Source organism: Hemibagrus wyckioides, linkage group LG10 (assembly GCF_019097595.1).
Source record: "Hemibagrus wyckioides isolate EC202008001 linkage group LG10, SWU_Hwy_1.0, whole genome shotgun sequence".
NCBI lineage: Eukaryota > Metazoa > Chordata > Actinopteri > Siluriformes > Bagridae > Hemibagrus > Hemibagrus wyckioides.
The window spans coordinates 12083199-12098713 of NC_080719.1; the positions used below are offsets into that span (position 1 = coordinate 12083199).

The 15515-nt window shown below is 36.2% G+C and overlaps 1 long non-coding RNA gene across 4 annotated transcripts in view; it reads right to left on the reverse strand.

Annotated features, from left to right (window-relative positions):
- The window catches only part of LOC131360410 (uncharacterized), a 113308-nt gene that overhangs the window by 38768 nt on the left and 59025 nt on the right, over positions 1-15515 (reverse strand). For 2 of the 4 annotated variants that reach the window (XR_009205882.1, XR_009205881.1), the window contains exon 2: positions 9024-9190. This is a non-coding gene — a long non-coding RNA (uncharacterized LOC131360410). Of the gene's footprint in view, positions 1-8127; positions 8729-9023; positions 9191-15515 lie in introns of those variants that run through there. The other 2 variants (XR_009205879.1, XR_009205880.1) reach the window with 2 other exon arrangements.

Below are 15515 nucleotides of genomic sequence, written 5' to 3' on the forward strand. Positions count from 1 at the left end.
AGAAAACAAAATAACAAAAACAAAACAACAAATCAGAAAACAAAATAACAAAAACAAAATAACAAATCAGAAAACAAAATAACAAATCCAAAAACACAATGACAATTCAGACAAAACGGAAAAGGTAGGTATAGTTTGTGAATGGACGAGACATCTGTCACTCAAGCTATACGTATATAAGAAGAAAATTGTGTATGTAACTTTATTTCTTGAACATGTGTGAAGTTCTGCGTTCAACTTTAAATTTTTTAAAGAAAATAACAAACATATATTTATAATGATGTGGAATTCAGTAAACGCTACTTTGAGGAAGGATGCTTATATGCCATGATTTTGAATTTAGTGTGTGATATATAGTGTGTATTGATACTGTATCATGGCATAAAGATTAGTTTGTGATGTCTAAAAACACACCGAAAGAACACAGGAATGTTTAAAAGACCAAACTATTCCAGATTAAACGATTTAAGGAGCGCTTTAAGAGCAGAGCTGCACTCATATACACGCAAACCGACTTTCTACTGCTGCGGTCTGCTGAACTTCTGCGTATCTTGAGTGACAGATGCCTTGTCCAATCAGCATTAAGAATTCAATTGGCAAACTATACATTCCTTTTCCGCTTTGTCTGAATTGTCGTTGTGTTTTTGGATTTGTTACTGTTGTCTGATTTTTATTTTTTATTTTTTTTTCGGTTTTGTTATTTTGTTTTCTGATTTGTTGTTTTGTTTTTGGTTTTGTTTTGTTTTTGGTTTTGTTATTTTGTTTTCTGATTTGTTGTTTTGTTTTCTGATTTGTTGTTTTGTTTTGTTTTTGGTTTTGTTATTTTGTTTTCTGAGTTGTTGTTTTGTTTTCTGATTTGTTGTTTTGTTTTGTTTTTGGTTTTGTTATTTTGTTTTCTGAGTTGTTGTTTTGTTTTCTGATTTGTTGTTTTGTTTTTGGTTTTGTTATTTTGTTTTCTGAGTTGTTGTTTTGTTTTCTGATTTGTTGTTTTGTTTTTGTTATTTTGTTTTCTGATTTGTTGTTTTGTTTTCGGTTTTGTTGTTTTGTTTTTGGTTTTGTTATTTTGTTTTTGGTTTTGTCATTTTGTTTTCTGATTTGTTGTTTTGTTTTCTGATTTGTTGTTTTGTTTTCTGATTTGTTGTTTTGTTTTTGTTTTTGTTATTTTGTTTTCTGATTTGTTGTTTTGTTTTCAGTTTTGTTTTGTTTTTGTTATTTTGTTTTCTGATTTGTTGTTTTGTTTTTGGTTTTGTTATTTTGTTTTCTGATTTGTTGTTTTGTTTTCTGATTTGTTGTTTTGTTTTTGTTATTTTGTTTTCGGTTTTGTTGTTTTGTTTTTGGTTTTGTTATTTTGTTTTTAGTTTTGTCATTTTGTTTTCTGATTTGTTGTTTTGTTTTCTGATTTGTTGTTTTGTTTTTGTTTTTGTTATTTTGTTTTCTGATTTGTTGTTTTGTTTTCAGTTTTGTTTTGTTTTTGTTGTTTTGTTTTCGGTTTTGTTTTGTTTTTGTCATTTTGTTTTCTGATTTGTTGTTTTGTTTTCTGATTTGTTATTTTGTTTTCTGATTTGTTGTTTTGTTTTCTGATTTGTTGTTTTGTTTTTGGTTTTGTTATTTTGTTTTTGGTTTTGTTATTTTGTTTTCTGATTTGTTGTTTTGTTTTCGGTTTTGTTTTGTTTTTGTTATTTTGTTTTCTGATTTGTTGTTTTGTTTTCTGATTTGTTATTTTGTTTTTGTTTTTGTTATTTTGTTTTCTGATTTGTTATTTTGTTTTCTGATTTGTTGTTTTGTTTTTGTTATTTTGTTTTCTGATTTGTTGTTTTGTTTTTGTTTTTGTTATTTTGTTTTCTGATTTGTTGTTTTGTTTTCGGTTTTGTTGTTTTGTTTTTGGTTTTGTTATTTTGTTTTTGTTTTTGTTATTTTGTTTTCTGATTTGTTGTTTTGTTTTCTGATTTGTTGTTTTGTTTTTGTTTTTGTTATTTTGTTTTCTGATTTGTTGTTTTGTTTTCAGTTTTGTTTTGTTTTTGTTATTTTGTTTTCTGATTTGTTGTTTTGTTTTCGGTTTTGTTGTTTTGTTTTTGGTTTTGTTAGTTTGTTTTTGGTTTTGTTATTTTGTTTTCTGATTTGTTGTTTTGTTTTCGGTTTCGTTTTGTTTTTGTTATTTTGTTTTCTGATTTGTTGTTTTGTTTTCGGTTTTGTTATTTTGTTTTTGTTTTTGTTATTTTGTTTTCTGATTTGTTGTTTTGTTTTCGGTTTTGTTATTTTGTTTTTGGTTTTGTTATTTTGTTTTCTGATTTGTTGTTTTGTTTTCGGTTTTGTTTTGTTTTTGTTATTTTGTTTTCTGATTTGTTGTTTTGTTTTCGGTTTTGTTTTGTTTTTGGTTTTGTTATTTTGTTTTCTGATTTGTTGTTTTGTTTTATATGCAAATTAAATATAAACAATAAAGCAACAAATCCAAATGATCGGCTCGAATAATTCTTCAGAGCAATCCTGGAAATGTATTGGGATGTGAAGTTTCTGCAGTTTCTAACTCACAACCTGTTTGCTGTATTTACTTCCCATTTAATGAAAGTTACAACTGCATGTTATCCCGCTATATATGAGCTCTTATTAAACACGTATAATTAAAAATACAGCTTGGAAGGAAGCCGCTGAGATTGCTGGTGTTCTGCTGAGTTGTGTATGTTGCTGTACGAAGCTGAGCATGTAGCATATAAAGGAATGACAATAATAGTAACACAGAGTAGTGCAGTATGCCATTTAAGTGTAATGAGTTATATTTAAATTACACACACACACATAAACACACAAACACACACAGAGTTTCCCAGCAGAACTTTAGAACACTGCCTCTGCCAGCTTGCCTTCTTCCCATAGTGCATCCTGGTGCCCTGTCTTTTCCATCACACACACACTGCTGTCCACATGATGTAAAAGAAAGCATGATTCATCAGACCACACCAGCTTCTTCCATTGTTCCATGGTCCAGTTCTGATGCTCATGTGCTCACTGTAGGTGCTTTCAGTAAGAGACATGGGTCAGCACAGACACTGCTGTTACACATCACCATAAACAGCAAGCTGTTCTGGTGTTCTGACACCTTTCTATCAAACCTAGCATGAACATTTTCAGCTATTTGTTATGCAGAAGCTCTTCTTTTGGATCAGACCAGATGAGCTAGCCTTCCTTTCCCCACATACATAAATTAGTCTTGAGGATCCAAGACTCTGTCGCTGGTTCAGAAGTTGTCCTTCCTTGGACCATTTTTGGTAGGTACTAACCACTGCACACCAGGAACAACACAGAAGACCTGACATGTTGGAGATCACAATTTAGTCATCACAATTTGTTCCTTGTCAAAGTCACTCAGATCCTTACACTTGCCCATTTCTCCTGCTTCCAACACGTCAACTTTGACAACTGACTATTCACTTATGTGTAATATATCCCACCCCTTAACAGGTGCCAGTGAAATTATACAATACACAATAATATCAACATTTCTGGCAGTTTAAAGATAATATATGAGTGCAATACATTATGGGAACATCTTATCCATCAAAAAACACTATATGAAAGCAGGCACTCAAGAAGGATGGAGTAGCCATCAGTTTCTGGGACAGATCTTAAACACTGCTAGCATATGTGACCAGATACAAGCTCCAGATATTCCAAAGAAGAACATAAATAGTCGCAGCTAGCCATTAAAATTTTTTATGACAGAAATTCAGCTGTCACTGGCCTCCATCAAGCGTTTTCTCGAAAGGTCTCTTGATCGATCCATCATGTCCAAATTGACGCATTGCAGCTTTAATAAACATACACTGCATAGAGATCCCTTTCACTCTCTCTGTGTCTGGGAACGATGTGACCCATGTGAGCTTCTCCAGATTTGTGTCACGTTGTGAATTGAGTCCATGCATCTTGATTTGGGTGACAGTTAGGCTCTTTGTGATGAGCAAGTGCCCTGCAGTCGCTCATTTCCCCCCGTGGGGGAGCAAAATTAAACAACTGTTGTTGACCCCCGTTATATGGGAACACACAGCGAGTGTAAAGTGCTCATCGTACCCTGGGGACAAAAACGGCTCTGCGGACTCCCTGGAGAGAGAGCAGGAATCCTTACCATCCTACTCTGACACTCACACACACACACACACACAATAAAACCTCCAGTGCTGTTAACTCTTACAGTCCACAGTTTTACAGTTTCTGAAAAACATATTTTGTACATCAAAAGTCTTCAAAGATTATATTAAAAATGATAAAGAAGATGAAAGCATTGTGTTCAACTGGATAACAGGTCACTTTAGAGAGAAAAATTTGTTTCCAAAAACATCCATATACACATGGGGCAGAGTCTTGACCACTCAAATAATGAATGTGTGAATATTTTTATGCTTAATGCCCTGCAGTGGACTTCACTATTCTCTACACTGTATTACTTCAAGAATTTTGTTCTCTTTGTATTGTGTATAGTCATTTTTCATAAACACCAGTCTTTCATACATGGCAATAATCCTTACACATCAGAATTCCTTAAGCTTCAGTATTCCAAGTATTCCAGACCTCAGGATTCTGTGCAATGCTGTATTATGTACATTTCTTTATTTCACACACTTCACTTTTCCATACATTCACTGTTTCTTTACAGTATTTTTCTACATTTTGCCTTTTCATACACTTCATTAGACATTGCTTCTTAAAACGTGTACATCCAAATTTCATGCATTTCTTCATCAGAATGTTTAAAATGTTTAAAAAAAGAAATATCTGGCAACATTCATCTCATGACCTCCATCTGTACAACAGCCAAATCATAATACATCAAAGCCGGTTATATAAATGCTTTATGAACTCTGGAGTGTGTCGCTCTCAGATTTGGATCCAGAAGCTGTGGAATAATAACGGCATTGTTGTTTAATTAACCGGGTATGTGATTTTCTCACTAATCCCATCTCTCTCTGTCCCCTGCTGGTCAACACTGGATGCAGGACTGGCTCTGTGACTGTGTGTGTGTGTGTGTGCATGTGTGTGTGGATGTGTGCCCATGTGTAAGGCTTAGATAGTATCTAAACACTGCATTGTGTTCTAGTAAAAAGATCCACACACTACTGGACTAAAGATCTGCAAGAAGCGATCTGTGGGGTCCAAGCACCTTTGCAAATTGTAGTCCCAGTGGCCAGTAAATGTATATTTAGATAAATCTACTTGGCCAATAGCAACCATATTTTTTAAGCAATCAACTATCTACTTGCAGAAAAACAATTTTCAGCTGGATCAGACATGTGACTCCAAAGAAAAACGTATTGCCTCAATTTTCATGGGAATCTGTGCATTAGAGCTGTTGGAAAAGTAATCTGTAGTGACCATATTCGTAACCATTTTACAAATTTCTAAATGTTCACTGAGGTTAGAAATTGTTTCAGTGCTGATCTTGTGACGAATCACTAAAAAAAAACCTAAGACAAGACTAAGTATGGTTCACCAATTCTATTATGCAAATTAGCTAAAACTGTAAGTGGGTGGAGTTAAATTGGCCTAATCAAAAGAATCAGAGAAAAGGGGATTTTTTTTTTTGTTCCAAGGGTCACATTTCTTGTGTGTAAAAACATAAGCGTTGTGCTACTGAGCCAACATCAAACTGAACAACAGAGAAAGTGCTAACCCCTGAGCAAGTTTGATATCTGTACAAAGAAGAAGAAGAAGAAGAAGAAGAGATTCCAATGAAATCTGAGCAAAATGATTCAACTAAACTCAAATCATTTTAGCTTTAGATCATTTTGGAGGCTGCTGTAAAAAAAATATTACACACACACACACACACACACACACGTATAGCCTTCCATAATAAGGTAGGGCAATTTTTCTAGTTATGTATGGAATTTTTCAGTATGGTGATACAGTGATAATCTACTATGTGAGCATTAGATGTGATTTGAAAATAAGTTTTGCATGCAGTGCTTTTTTTTTTTCTTTAATTGAAAATAAAGATTTTAGGCAACTGGTGAGCGTCGAGTGTGTTTTTATGCTACTTAATACCTCGCTCTAAAACCAGGCATCCAAACAGGATGCTGTTTTCCTCAACATAAAGGCCTTGTGCACTCACTCACTGTCCTTCATCGCATTAACATTCCCGTATTTTTGTATTTACAGACTTCCTTATGCGGCCCAGAACTTGCTCTTTTGTTGCATCCACTCTCTCTGAGTGCACGTAATGGCTAAAAAAAGGAAAAAGAAATGCAATGCCAAGGAGGCACAAAAGGAGCTGGAAGAAAAGGAGCTCCCTCCGGCTCGCGTGGCTTTACGATGTACCCATGCAGCACTAAACTGCACTGTCCATGCCCAATCAGAGACGTTTTTTCCATTTTTTTCACCTCGTTCTTTCTAGCCTGTGGCCTCTCCGTCATCCATCATTTCTTCATCCACACTGGAGACCCCTTTTGTACTAATTGCTAGATTGCTACCAGATTTTCTACTTCACTTCCACCCTATAATTGAGCGACAATGATGGCCAAGGAGCTCGAGTCTGGAGCGCGCCAGGCCAAGGCCACGGATCAGAGATGACTCAAGGAAGTGTGTGTGTGTGTGTGTGTGTGTAGTAGTAGTAGTAGTAGCAGTAGTGGCAGAATAGTGGAAAGTGGAGTTAGAATGCATTCTTGGCGTACAATCCTTGATATTAATGATGTATCCAAACATTATTTAAAAGAAACACATTATATATTCTAAAAGGATAAGCAGGAGGAACACTATTTTTTTTTTTTTTAGAATACTGGCCAGAAAGATTCACAGAGCATCTGATTGAAACTAGACTTGTCTTTCAGGACTGGAAGTAAAAATGCCTTAAGAGGTTTTTACTTTGAATGGGTGAATGGTCAGATATTTTGGAAAATAGCACCAGTGGAGTTGGTTAAAATATATAACAGATATATCACTGTGCAAGTGGGATATTTATTTATTTATTTAAAGAAAAATATTAAATAAATAAATATGCTGCACATTATATAATGTCTAAAGCTGAATATTAAATAGGTACAGCTGCAGAATAGAGTAACCCTCCCACCCCTCAACCCTGCCACTTTGTCCCTTTCAGCACTGTGATGTCAAACATAATTTACAAAAATTTTGATATTGCATAATAAATCACAAATGATTTGATGTATATATTTACTCGAACTCACATCTAGTTGCAAAAAAATTGTACATTGATTGTAAATCCAATCAGCTTCAGAGAATAGAATGACATAAAAGTTTTTTTCTGTCTTGATTTTTATACACCTGCTCTATACTTTTTGTGAAAGTATTAATATACATATTTTTAATTGCATTCATTGGTTTAGATTGGTATATAATCACCTGAAACAATTAAAATTGCAATAGTTCCAATTATGTGTGCTGTGAGAGGAAATGCTGGCATTTTTATTGACTGTATCAAAAACTCACTCTTAGGGTTAATATTACACACACACACACACACACACATACACACACACACATACAGTGTTGCATTTTTTTTACATCAAAAACATCTTTAAAGCCCAAACTTCAACATCGCCACTCAAAGATCGGAGAACAGTCCACCCTCATCCCGCCCCCTTCTTTCCGCTACACTACAGTTCAGAAACACACACAGAAACACACACACACCACTCACACAGGCGCGCGCCGTCGAGACAAAACAACTGGAGAGCCTTCTTTTAATTAGTGTGCACACTTTTTTGACGATGTAATTTGCCTCTTTTTTGTGTCTGGATGCACTGAGCACCTGCGACTTAGAAGAGGAATAGAGGTACCAGCATGGAAGAGATGTGTGTAGAGATGTGTGTGTTTCCAGGTGCTTACACACACACACTCACACACGTGTTTAAAAGTGCCTGGACTTGCTGCGACTCAAAAGATACACTTCAGTTCAGCCATATCAAAACAACCTGCATGGGCCTTGGAGACTGACCACACACATACACACACACACATACATACACACATATATATGCACACACACACAAACATGCTCCATTTAGGCCTAAATGGGAAGTCAGACAAACAGACAGACAGACAGACAGACAGACAGACTGTCACTCACAGAGAGAGCAAGAAATGTCCCTACATTTGATCTCAGTTAATAAGTTTGCTTACCTTTCCATCTACTGCTTTCTTTCTCAAGGCCTAACTGTAAACGTAAACACAGACACACCTCCGAGGAACAGAACAGAAAACCAAAGTAGAATCAAAGGAGAATCAGAGGAGAGCCCGAGAACCAGCACTAACGTTTCCTCGCTCTGCCTGTCTGTGACTGAGTGTACAGGGAGCTGGGAATGCACTGGGCTATAGACTTTTTTGTCCAAGCCGTAGGTCTTTCTTTCTTTTCTTTTCTTTTTTTGTGACTGAAGCAAGATTAGTTCATACAAAACTCAACAATACGGCACTGAAACCCATTGTTGATATTCAACATTTTTCACATAGCCGAACAGAATAGACAATACGGCAGCCTGGAAAGCACGGACCGGATTACATGCCGATCGTATCACCTTCCCTTTTTTTTCCAAGGACGAGGCCCTGTAATCCATCCCTTTTTGTGATGGTGAAGAAAATCAATATATGAGGACGGGGAGGGGGAGGGATAAGAAGAGGTTTTTTCCATGTCCTAGCAGGACACAGTAAAAGTTTTTTTTATTCTCAAGGAATCCAAGAAATTCAGGAACACACATTTTGTGGATGTACATCTAGTTCCACAGAGTGAGATGTGGGGCTGTCAGGAATTCTCTGAGGCTTGTGGAGCATCTGAAAGGCCTTTGAAACAATGGAATTTATATATATATAAATATTCAGTGACTGAATAGAGAAAATATTCACAAAGCTATCACTTACAATTGTAGTGTGACAGAATTATTTTTAAATGCCAAAAATTGGGAAGGAATTGGGAAAAATAAAATCTATGAAACTGAGAAAAACTTTAATCTACTAAATCCAGCTGCATTGCAAAACCACAGCATGAAACCTACAAGTCCAAGATCCATAAAACATGATCCCACCTGTGCTCTGGATCCCCTCCATTGTTCCCATTCCAGCCTCCGTGTTTTCCCTCATTCCCTTCCTCCTCTAGGTAACCGCAGAGAGAGAGAGGATTGTTCCATCCTTTCCTTTTCATCACTTCTGCAATTGACCAATTGACAACTGATTGATGGTTATCTTTCCGCACCTACAAAAGGCAGAAATTACCATCACTAAAGCCACTTTACAGTACAGAGAGAGAAAAAAACTCGAGAGTAAATTACATGTTGCTAAAACTCTCCTTCTCTGAGGCCCATACAATGGCAGGCAAACGGGAATGAGAGAGAGAGAGAGAGTGAGAGAGAGAGAGAGAGAGAGGGAGGGAGGGAGGGAGGGAGACAAAAAAAAGGGGGAAAGTTTCCTTTCTGTGGCTCCTGAGGCGCTGTAGATTTGGCCCTTTTCCCTGCCAAGTGCAGCCAGAGCTTGACAGCTTCTTTAAATGGCGAGGCACAAAAGCTGCTGAATGAGGAATGGTGTTGAGCGCTGTTTCTCCAGAATGCACCATTATTCGCATTGAAATCAGAGGAGAGCTTGTGAAAAACAGATAAGGTGTAAATGAATACAAGACGGGACACTCCAAGAAACCTGGAGGAAGGGGACTAGGGAGTGTTTAGAGCTGGCCAGGACTTTGAAATAATCCACGTGAAAGTTAGTGAGAGTTTAGATTAGTGTTGACCTCCTTGTAATATACACACACATTAAATAATCCTGATTGTGTTTCTCCACCAGTGTTGTGTTCCTCTGTACCACATCACTTTTTCAGCAGGTACAATGTTTTGATTTACTACAGAATGCCACATCATACATATTTAAAGATGCAATTATAGTTGTGGAAAATCTGCTGTTCTCACTGATGTTATAGGTCCCACTCAAGCTTCTTTTAATACTGAGTTAATAAAAACATAAAAATGCAACTTATCATGGTACTGAGAAACCGCAAAACGTAAACTTCACTGCCATGAGAAACAATAAAAAAAACCTTGAAGTTACAGCGCTGACTGGTACAAAGCACTGACGCTGGACACTCCTTGCATAAATTTTAAACATTTCCTCACAAAATGTTTCACCATATCAACAGTTATACACATTTTAAACTGACCAACTGTATTTGGTTGATATGACCAAATGATTTATTCATTACACAATGCCTTTATAAAAATTATATAAAAATCTGTTTAGTTAAATGCTGTTCTGTTCCATTAACTGAGCTGATCTGAAGCCATTCTATCACACACTGGTCTGAACTCTTCATATCCAACCCATTTCCACAGGATGATTCAGCTGAGATCTTGTCCTTCAGAGCTGCAGTTTCTCTTTTCTCTCTATCCTTTTTTTGGCCTGAGAACTTACAAATAGCAGAAAAAAAGAGGCGGGATGACGGCAAGCACTTGCCCAAAGTGTCTTTTTTTCTTTCTGTACTAAAAAAAAACTCTTACAGGCTTGTTTAATAGATGGGACCCAAAACTTGAAAGATATAAACATCAGAAGAAATGCAGCTTGGTAAAGAGACGGGTGTAAGAGGGATAAGTCTGTGGTGTCTGTCTATGTTTAAGTGCATCATAAAGAAAAACAATAGGTTTAATGTACACTGAATATTTTAAACACATCACCATCACACTGGCCACATCATGACAATCCTCGCCACATCTTCATCATCCTCATTATCCTCACCCTTCTTATATGATCCCCACAACATTTTCAACACCATCACCACATCTTCACCATCCTCATAATATCCTCATTATCATCACCATTCTCAGCACATCATGATCCCCGCCACATCCCCATGATCCCCACAACATCCTCAGCACATTCCTGCCACATCATCCTCCTCACTACATCCTCACAATATAATCGTCATCCTCACAATATACTCAGTATATCTGATATCATCATCATCATCATCCTCACAACATTCTCATCACTACATCCTCAGTACCACATCACCATCATTCTCATGATCCTTACTGCATCCTCACAATATCATCATCATCTTTACAATATATTCAGCACATCTGATATCATCATCATCATCATTGTCATCATCACCATCAGCTAAACCTCACCACAGCGTCATCATCATCATCATCATCATCCTCACAGCATTCTCATCACTACATCCTCAGTACCGCATCATCATCATCCACAAGCTCACCACAAGCTCACCACATCATCATTATCATCATCCTCAACATATCATTACCATCCTCACACAACCCTCACCATTTTCCCAATATCCTCATCAAATCCTCACCATCCTTACCACATTCTCAGCGGCCAAACTTGTCAACATATAGCATTGTCATGACAACCACCATCTATTCATCACTAACATTAGCTTGCTTAGATAGTTACAAAGCTTGTGTAGCTAAATTGTAGTAAAACGTCACTGGTGCAATGCAGGAACTTCTTCATCTTCCATAAATGTTTCTCCTTACAGAAAACTTATACCATATCAACAATGAATTATGTGTCTATGTGGCCTTCTGCTGTACAAGGTCCTGTGAATGAAAGGTTACTATAGAAACTCATAGAACAAGTGCATTAATATAAACCTGTGATTTGCAGCTGCACTACTGGCAGACCTGATGCTCTAAAAAATCAATCAACACCTTCTGATAGATCAGAATCAAACATTCTAGAGCACTGTAGTTTAGAATTCATTAATGGACAAAATCTAGTGATGAATCATACAGTAAGGCTTTGAAAAGAGAAATATCTTTGAACAGAGAAAAGTGTGTGAGGGTGGGGGTGATGTTGTGTGAGGGTGGGGGTCAGGTGGGGTGAACGGGGTATCATTGCAAGGTTTTCCCCTGTCCAAAGACATTAAAAACACAGGTGTGATGAGTTGTGTGTGATGATTCCAGTATGTTTGAGGTGTCTCAGGCTGCTGATGTGAGAAGAGAGGTTTTCAGTTTCATTAATACAGCCCAGCAGGGAACTCTCCAAATAATATCAACAAACTGATAAGGGATAAGAGACACTAGTCGTGTCGTCACGCGCCTCATGCTGGGCCTCTCTTCCGTGGCGCGGCCGCTTTAATTCTTCATTCATTCACTGAATACATAAATAGGTGCCTCCAGATTTTACCCTGATAATGACACTATTTTTAGAGCCCAATTGCTGCTTTAGGTTTCCATGGAAACGGTGCAAAGAAGCAAGCCTATGCTTCCTGCATGTAGTCCTGAGCTTACATGGAGAAATGGATATAAGAAAGAAAGAAAGAAAGAAAGAAAGAAAGAAAGAAAGAAAGAAAGAAAGAAAGAAAGAAGTCTATGAATAAGTTTGGGTATCAACAAAGCCTCTGATTGGTCAGCTGCTGTAACACTCATTATGACATTAGCTGGGAGTTTGACTTGGATTTGTCCAACATTCTGTCAATGTGTGTTTAATAGAACAATAAAGTTTCACACTGAAATCCACAACATAGCTCTCTTTCTCAGATTCTCTACAGAGTGAAGCGTGAGTGGAGTGAGAGAATATTAAACACATCAGACTGCACTCAGAGTAAATAATGAAAAGAAGAAGAAGAAGAAGAAGAAGAAGAAGAAGGAGGAGGAGGTGGCTTAACAAGAAGACCACAGACAATGATAATGACAATCTATGTACTTTTTGATATTTTTTCAAGTATAAAAAAAAATTGTGCTGACTTTCAAGAGTGTCCTGAAAGTGTCAAAAAGCAAATACACAAATGTCCAGTGTGGGAGAAAAAAAAAAGTGTCACTAATAATTACAAGAAAGTAACTCAAAAAACATTGCATATAGGAAGGTTAGGTGATTTGTAGTTTAGAAGAAATTCCCAATTTGGTGAAAATAAAACTTGTGGAAATGAGTGTGTGTGTGTGTTTTTACACTTGCCTTGGTGTCCCCACAAAGTATAGTAATATGTAACATTTGTCTGTTTACCACAAAAACAAAACTGTTTAAAAAAAGAGAAAGCCAGGTCCTTACAGATTGTAAGAAAATTGTGTGTGTGTGTGTACTGGGGGTGGGAAGGGGTGGTGGCTGAGCTCAAGGCCAACTATTGACAAGCTGCTGAATGAGGCGAGAGATGAACAAGGAGAGGTCGGGCCAGTCTCTCCCCTCACACACACATTCACACACACAGACGCACGCACACACACACAATCAGACATCAACTTTACCGAGAACACAAAGATACACACTACTCCTACACTCTCCATCGATCTGCCACTTCTGCCTCCAGGAAAAAGGACTCACACTCCTGTCGTTCTGCACTGCTCCATTTAAAGCCCAACAGCAGCAGCTTTAAAGCATTCATTCATTACAAACACATCACTCATACACTATATCTCTATAGTCTCTATACTCAGTTAAATAATTCCAGAGTCATAAGATACTACTGTGTTTACAGATACAGAACATAATAAATAAAAGAACATAATATATATATATATATATATATATATATATGCTGTGTATGTACATACAGCTCTGGAAAAAAATAAGAGACCACTGCAAAATAATCAGTTTCTTATGTTTTTTTTCTTACAGGTGCATGTATTGGTGAGATGTACAGTTTTTGTTTCAGTTTTTGTGAACTGCTGACAATATTTCTCCTAAATTCAAAATATAATTATTGTTATTTAGAGTGTATATGACAACACATCAAAATAACCCAAGATCATGCAGTATTTGCAGAGCTTTAATAACTCAAATAAAACAAAAGGCAAATAATTTGTAAACAAATTGTGTTAATGCTAAATTACTTTAAGAAATCAGTATTTGGTGGAATAACCCCGATTTGCATGTGTTTTGGCTCCATGCTCTCCACCAGTTTTTCACATTGCTGTTGGGGAACTTTATACCACTCTTTTTGCACAAAAGCAAACAGCTCAGCTTTGCTTACATACATAGTTTTGTTATATATTGTTAATATTGTGATGTTTCATGAAACCGTTGAAGTCTCCAGTGTCAATTCTTTGGAACAGCAGAAAGAAAGAAAGAAAGAAAGAAAGACAGAAAGAAAGAAAGAAAGAAAGAAAGAAAGAAAGAAAGAAAGAAAGAAAGAAAGAAAGAATTTAAAAACATTTAGACATACACAGACATTGCTAGTGTAGATGGATGTCTTTGCGTGTTGGTTCTAGTTTAATTTGCGATTTTTAAACATACAGTAAAGGATCAAAGAAACAGAACATTTCTGCTCTTTTTGATGAAATCATCTCATCACTCATCTTTACAGTATTTCACAAGGAAAACACTATATTCACGCTTCCTTTCTAATTTTTTTTTGATTTCCAGGAAAGTGTTGAGGTCTACAGGATATTTGGGGGGGGTATGGCAAGAGGGAGGCTGGCAGTGTGGGCAGGAGGGTGCAGATTACCACATAGATCCTCACACCGAGTTGCTCGGTCCAAACACGTTAGAGAGGAGGCGAAGCGGAAAAGCCGTTTTTGTTTCACCCAGCGGGAAGCTGCTCATCACTCAACGCTTCCCTCAAATGCTTCTAGCACAGAAAAAAAATAATAAAACAAGCGTGTGATTAGCTTGTCAAGTAGAGATCATTATCTCTGTGGTGTGGTAGGCAGTAGGTGCGCTGGTTGGCTGGTCAATTAATTAAAATTCTGATTTAAAATAAAACTAACCATCATAATATTTCTACTAGGCATAATTAAGCAAAAGACAATATTTTTGTAAAAGTGGTTATATTTTTACAGGATGGTAGCTGAGCAGGTAGATGATTCAAAATCATAAAACAACACAAAGCCCAACCTATAAGTTATTATTGCTTACTGGCTGAGACTGTGGAGGAAAAGAGACAGCAGTTTATATCAAGCAAATTTTTACATTTAGTAAAAAAAAACTAGTTAGTCTATAAAACTAGTATTGGACCTAACATGGATCCCTGAGGTATGCCTCTATTTGAAACATGTAATTATAGTCACAAAATAAAAATAACTCACTCAGTTCTAAGCACATGATCCTCTCCGTTATTTAAATAGTCAAAAAGTAAAAATATATAGTTATTTTTATTTAAATTACATAAACTTAATGTATGTTTAGTATATGAATCGCAGAATTTTCTGTTTTGGCTGAAAATGTTCAGTTTTAGAGAATAAAATGAAGTAAATCAACTAAATTAAAAAAAAAAGAACAAAAAAAAATTATATATATATATATATATATATATATATATATATATATATATTTTTTTTTTTTTTTTTTTTTTTTTTTTTTTTTTTTTACAAATGTCCTGATATAGAGTTATTTTCCAGGGCTTGGAGCTCCTCCTGATGGCAGGTGGAAGGGTAAATAAGAGATGGAGAGAATCTTAAAAAGATCATCACCATCTTACTGTACCAGCTTAACAAACAGCAGAGTTTTAACACAAATCATTTTATTTCTCTAATCTTCATTAGAGAAACTGAGCTAAGTGTTTTGTGGGTTTAAAAGTCATATATATTTAGCAATGTTTCATGTCTTAGTAAAGATTCAGAAAGGGTGAAACAGTG